The following is a 7,230-nucleotide window of genomic DNA, read 5'->3' on the forward strand; positions in this document are numbered from 1 at the left end:
CAGACAAGTGGCAGAGCTGGGATTAGATATCATGACCTTCTGATTCCCAGGCCCATGATTTATCCACTACGCCCTTCAGGATCTTTGGATCAGACACTGTTCCTGTTCCGTCTGAGGCTCACCGTCTAATGGGGAGAACGGGTATTAAATTCCCATTTTATGGATGAGGAAAATGAGGGGCACAGAATTAAACTGCTCAAGGTCATCCAGCAGGCAAATGGCAGAGCCAGGATAAAAATACTGGACTCTTCTAACAGAGAAAAAGCATGATCAAGTGGAAAGATCCTGGGCCTCACAGGGAGCCTTGGTACTAATCCTGGCTCTGCCACATTCATTCATTCATTCATTCAATCAATCATATTTATTGAGTGCTTACTGTGTGCAGAGCACTGTACTAAGCACCTGGGAAGTACAAGTTGGCAACATATAGAGATGGTCCCTACCCAACAGCGGGCTCACAGTCTAGAAGGGAGAGACAGACAACAAAAAAAAAAAACATATTAACAAAATAAAATAAATAGAATAAATATGTACCAGTAAAATAGAGTAATAAATATGTACAAACATATATACATATATACAGGTGCTGTGGGGAGGGGAAGGAGGTATGGCGGGGGGATGGTTAGGGGGAAGAGGAGGAAAGGAAGGAGGGGGCACAGTCTGGGAAGGCCTCCTGGAGGAAATGAGCTCTCAATAGGACTCTGAAGGGAGGAAGAGAGCTAGCTTGGCAGATGTGCAGAGGGAGGGCATTCCAGGCCAGGGGGAGGATGTGGGCCGGGGGTTGACGGTGGGACAGGCTAAGCGGGACAGGCGAGAATGAGGCACTGCTTGCTGTATGACCTTGGGCAAGTCTATTCACTTCTCTGTACCTCAGTTTCCTCATTGATAAAATGGGGATTAAGCAGCTGTTCTTCCCTTAAAGAGTGTGAACCTCAAGTGGGACAGGAACTATGTCCAACCTGATTGATTGTTTTGTGTCCTTCCCGGTACTTAGTACAGAACTTGACATAGAGTAAGTGCTCTGTGAACACCACGTTTATTACTCCTCGGTCTCTTGACTCCTAGTCCCGTGTCCTTTACACTAAGTTATGCACCATGGGTCTGCGAGGACTGTATCTCTTACTGTTAATGAACTGAAAGCCATGGACATGGCCTGTTGAAGCTGACAGCTACAGGACGGTAGAGAATATGTCTCCTTGATAGACAGGATTGGTACCCACACAGCATTGTGCACATCTCACTGGGGTAAATTAGTTCATTTGGGATGCAGCACGGCCTACTGGAAAGAGCACAGGCCTGGGAGTCAAACATCCTTTTTTTTTTTTAAGAAAAAAAAAGTATTTATTGAACACTTACTACGTGCCAGGCACTTCAGTAAATACAAACTAATCTGACTGGACACAGCCCATGTCCCAAATGGGGCTCAGAGTCTTAATCTTCATTTTATAGATGAGGCAACTGAGGCACAGAGAAATGGAGTGACTTGCCCAAGGTCACAAAGAAGAGAAGCTGTGGAGCTGGACTTTGAACGCGGGTCCTTTGACTCCCAGGACCATAGCCTGTACGCTAGGCCATGCTGCTTCCTATTAGGTCATTAGGACCTGGGTTCTAATTCCGGCTCCACCACTTACCTGCTTTGTGACCTGGGGCAAGGCACCGAACTTCTCTGTGCCTTAGTCCCCTCATCTTCGAAGCAGAGTTTCAACAACTCCATCGCCCCCGCCTTACCTCCGTCCCCTCCCCACAGCACCTGTATATATGTATATATGTTTGTACATATTTATTACTCTATTTATTTTACTTGTACATATTTATTCTATTTATTTAATTTTGCTAATATGTTTTGTTTTGTTGTCTGTCTCCCCCTTCTAAACTGTAAGCCTGCTGCTGGATAGGGACCACATCTATATGTTGCCAACTTGTACTTCCCAAGTGCTTAGTACAGTGCTCTGCACACAGTAAACACTCAATAAATACGATTGAATGAATACCTGTGCTCCTTCCTACTTAGAATTGTGAGGCCCATATGTGTCCTGATTATCTTGCATCTACCCCATCATTTGGTGCAGTGTTAAACACATAGTAAGTGTTTAACAAATTCCATAACCTCCCCCATAAACAAACACATACCATAATTGTTATCATTTCTATTATTATTAGTTAGGGAAAGTATATGCACCTAATATGTTGCCAAGCACTGTGCTAAGCACTGGGGTGGATACAAGATAATCAGTGTGGCTTAGTGGAAAGAGCATAGGCCTGGTAAGTAGAAGGACCTGAGTTCTAATCTCAGCTTTGCCACTTATCTACTGTGTTACCTTGAGCAAGTCAATAAAACTTCTCTGTGTCTCAGTTACCTCACCTGTAAATGGGGGAAGAAGTCTTCTAACCCCACATGGGTCAGGCACTGGGCCCAACTTGACTATCTTGTATCTACCCCAGCATTTAGAACAGTGCCTGACATAGAAAGGCTTAACAAATATTATTGTTATTATCATTACTGTTATTATTATAATAATCACGTCAGACAGTCTCTGTCCCATCCAATGCTCACAATTTAACAGGTAAGGAGGGCAGAGATCTTATCCCCATTTCACTGATGAGAAAACTGAAGCCCAAGAGGTTTCGTGGCTTGTCCCTAGGTCACATAAAAGACCAGTGGCAAAACAAGGACTAGAATTTGCGCTCCTGACTCCCAGTCCCCTGCTCCTCACATGAGGATATATGGCTTTTCCAGGCACAGGCCTCCTGGATAAGGCAAGAATCACAGGCAAGAGGAGAGGGCCAACAAAAACTTGAACCAGTTGGCAGGCAGTGCCTCCCTTGTTCAACCAAACTCTCCAAGTGAAGACACCAATATCTCAAACAAATCTAATTTAATTCCGGATGCACTCAGTATGCTTCTCTGCACACAGTATGTGCCCATCCTCCACCCAACTGGTGATGAGGAAATCCCAATTTCTTCTCTTAACAGAGGAGAGGGTACTGGCCTCAAACTCAATGCCAAGCAAATGATTTAACCCAACATCCATGAATAGACTGACAACTCTCTCCCAGAATCATAGTGATTATCTCTCCTCATGCAGAACAAGTTACTGTTCATTAGCTCGTAAATAAATTGAACATGGCGACAATCATTTTACTGGCTCATTTTTACAGTACCCTACTCTTGAACCTATTCTTTGATTCTTTGTTGAAATAATCAGCCCAAACTTCCCCCAACAGTGCACCTTCGATTCCTTAATTATACCTATAATTACTGACTCTGGCACAGAAAGATTATAATTATCCTCATGGCTCATCCAGTTGCTCTCATGTCCCACCTCCTTCCTGGACAAACTGCTCCTGGCTCAATCTCGGGTTTGAACTTTGAACTTCTTCCTGGAAGAAGGAGGAGGAAGAGGAGGAGGAGGAGGAGGTAGCACAGTGCAGTGCTTCTATCTGTTTGGCATTTATTAAGTGCTTACTAGGTGCCAAGAGCTGGGATAAGGGCAGGGGCTGATCCAGGATATTCAGATCAGCTATAGAACTTGTCACACATGGGCCATACTATAATAATAATAATGATAGTATTTGTTAAGCCCTTACTATGTGCCAGGCACTGTAGTAAGCACTGGGTTCAATCAAGCAAATCAGGTTGGACACAGTCCCTGTTCCATATCGGGCTAACGGTCTTAATCACCATTTTGCAAGTGAGGGAACTGAGGCCCAGAAAAGTTAAGTGACTTGTCCAAGGTCTCACAGCAGACAAATGGCAGAACCAGGATTAGAACCTAAAGGGGAGAGAGCAGGGATATTCTCTCCATTTTACAGAGTAGTATGATAAGGCCCAGAGTGATTATGTGAGTTGCCAGGTCTCCTGACTCACAGTCCCATAGTCTTTCCACTGGGCCACACTGCCCAAGGTCCTGGCCATGAGGGCCCCTGATGGCTCCCCATCCTTCCTTTCCCCCAGGATTGCCACCCACTGCTAAGATCCTGCTGCTCTAAGTGGTCTTACAGACCAGCCCTTGAATAAAAGTACCGAATAAACATTTCTTGTTCCAACATTTCTCTTTGGCAACTCTTCACCCCTGGTTGGCACGGGCTCCTTGACCTTCTGTTTTCTACACACATCTCAAGGGTGTTGAGTATTGGGGTGGATACTTGCTGAACGCTGGCGATGATTTAAGAGCGATGGATTCCAGTGGTCCTGGGGTCAAAATGGAGGCAGTGTTGCCTAGTGAAAGAGCAAGAGACTGGAAGTCAGAGGATCTGTAGTCATCATCATCATCATCAATCGTATTTATTGAGCACTTACTATGTGCAGAGCACTGTACCAAGCGCTTGGGAAGTACAAATTGGCAACATATAGAGACAGTCCCTACCCAGAAGTGGGCTCACAGTCTAAAAGGGGGAGGCAGAGAACAAAACCAAACATACTAACAAAATAAAATCAATAGAATAGATATGTACAAGTAAAATAAATAAATAGAGTAATAAATATGTACAAACATATATACAGATATACAGATATCTATATAAGCAGAGATGGAAGATAGGAGAAGGCAAGATGATTGAATGGGAGGTCAGCAAGAACACTGATGTAGTAGTCAAGGCAGGCTAGGGTAACCAATTAATCAGTGGTATTTACTGAGTGCTTACTATTTGCAGAGCACTGTACTAAGCACTTGGGAGAGTGCAATACAACAGAATTATCAGATAAATTCCCTTTCCATAATGAGTTTACAGGATAAGTCTAAAGGGGGGCTTACAGGATAAGTGTTGTTTAGGTTAATGTATTAGCAGTTTGGGTGGAGAGGAAAGGGTGGATTTTACCAATATTGTGTTAAGGTTCAACCAACAGGATTTGGTGACAGACCGAATATATGGGTTGAATGAGAGAGATGAGTCTAGGATAACACAACAGTTTTGGGCCTGTGATATGAGGGTGATGATGGTGTTGTTGGCAGTGATGGAATTCTGTAGTTGTAGCAGTGAAAGTATTTATCAAGCACCCATTAGGTGCAAAGCACTGCACTAAGAACTTGGGAAAATACAACAGAAGCATAATGCACGTTCTCTGCCCTCAAATAACTATTTTAAGAAGGCAGACTTTGATGTCCAGTTCTACTGGTCCTCAAACTTAGGACAGAGAAGGAAGCCAGAAGGGTCATTCTGTGGTTTCTCTCCCTTGTCTTGTCTTATGCTATCAAGTTGTTTCGACCCATAGTGACACCACGGACACATCTCCCCAGAATGCCCCACTCCCCACGTGCAATAGTTCTCGTAGTGGATCCATGGAGTTTTCTTGGTTAAAAATATGGAAGTGGTTTACCATTGCCATCTTCCATGCGGTAAACTCGAGTCTCCACTCTTGACTCTCTCCCATGCCGTTGCTGTCCAGCTTGGGTGTGTTTTGACTCCCAGCAGATTGCCTTCCACTCACTAGCCACTGGCCAAGCTAGGAATGGAATGGGTAGGCCTCTGCTTGACTTTCCCTCCTGTAGCTGAGACTAGAAGAGTACTGGAAACTCCCCAGGTGCGACCTTGAGAGGGGGTCTCTCCCTTAGGGAAGTGTAAATACTTAGCCGAACCAATCAGAGGAGTGGGGAGGAATCAGGGGCAGGGAAGACAGTTGAAGGGGAAGATTCTTGCCAGGACACAGATAGAGCACGGTCTGTGGACCATGGACAGACACAGTGCACATGGAGAGAGTCTCAGATTAGGTATGGGAAACCCTGGAAGATTGGGGTCCCATGGCTAGGATTCTGGAGGAGTGATGTTCTGCCCTCACTGGGGAGAAAAAACACCCTCTGACCAAAAATTCTGAAGAGGGTGATCTGGAACCTGGGTTACCCCAAGAGAGGGAAGGGAAGGACCAGAGGAATATTTCTTTTTCTTTTTCATGGCATTTGTTAAGTGATTATTATGTGCCAGGCACTGTACTAAGTGCTGGGGTAGATACAGATCAATCAGGTTAGACATAATCCCTATCCCACATGGGGCTCATAACAAATTTGCGGATGAGGCAACTGAGGCCCAGAGAAGTGAAATGACTTCAACATCATTCAGCAGAACTGGGATTAGAACCTAGGTCCCAGGCCTGTGCTCCATCCACAAGGCCACGCTGCTTCTCTGTGAGCCCTGGATGCCTACAGAATAGTTAAGCGTGTCCTGGGGGGTGAATAATAATGATAATAATAATAATAATAATAATAATAATAATAATAATAATGGCATTATAATAAGCACTTAATAAATGCTATCGTTATTATTATTAAGTGCTTACTATGCGGAAAGCACTGTTCTAAGCACTGGGGAGGTTACAGGGTGATCAGGTTGTCCCACAGGGAGCTCACAGTCAATCCCCATTTAACAGATGAGATAACTGAGGTGCAGAGAAGTTAAGTGACTTGCCCAAAGTCACACAGCTGACAACTGGTGAAGCCAGGATTTGAACCCATGATCACTGACTCCAAAGCCCGGGCTCTTTCCATTGAGCCATGCAGGGGAAGGAGACAAACCAGATTTGTTTCCTTCAATTCTGAGTTAAGAAACTATTAAATATGATTAAGATCTCAGATCTCGGTATAAGCTGGTGATAGATGGTTGGGGAGAAGCTTCAGGTGCCAAGGAGACATGGGACCTGGGAAGCAGTAGGCTCCCTGCAGCCAGACTTGGGAAGCAGATGGGAGGCTAGTCTTCTATGACCTCTTCACATCTGGGGGATGTCAGTTAAGTCAAGGAACAGTGGCAGTGATAGGGGTGCAAAGATTTGGGGTGCACTGAATAGAAAAGTCGCCAAATTTGCATGGGAACCAATTAAACCCTATTTTCCCCTATTCCTTCTGCATTCTGCATCATTTATGCAATTGGATCTGTACCTATTAAACACTAGCTATGCACCCTACCTTCAGCCCTGCAGCATGTCAACTTGTACTTCCCAAGTGCTTAGTACAGTTCTCTGCACACAGTAAGCGCTCAATAAATATGATTGAATAAATGAATGAATTTATACACTTGTCATTCATTCAATTGTACTTATTGAGTGCTTACTGTGTGCAGAGCACTGTACTAAGCACTTGGGAAGTACAAATCGGCAACATATAGAGACGGTCCCTACCCAACAACGGGCTCACTTGTCCTTCATGTACCTATATTAGCATCTGCCTCCCACTTTAGACTGTAAGCTCCTACCAACGCTGTCGCCACTGTACTCGACCAAATGCTTAGTACAATGCTCAGTAC

General features: G+C 44.5%; 1 non-coding gene across 1 annotated transcript; it reads right to left on the bottom strand.

The window, feature by feature from the left end:
* Positions 1-5,401: 5,401 nt before the first annotated feature.
* On the bottom strand, positions 5,402-5,539 carry LOC119929212. The gene has a single exon (XR_005451348.1). It is a non-coding gene; the product is annotated as a small nucleolar RNA SNORA7 (small nucleolar RNA).
* Positions 5,540-7,230: the final 1,691 nt, after the last annotated feature.

This window comes from Tachyglossus aculeatus, chromosome 5, assembly GCF_015852505.1.
Source record: "Tachyglossus aculeatus isolate mTacAcu1 chromosome 5, mTacAcu1.pri, whole genome shotgun sequence".
Lineage (NCBI taxonomy): Eukaryota > Metazoa > Chordata > Mammalia > Monotremata > Tachyglossidae > Tachyglossus > Tachyglossus aculeatus.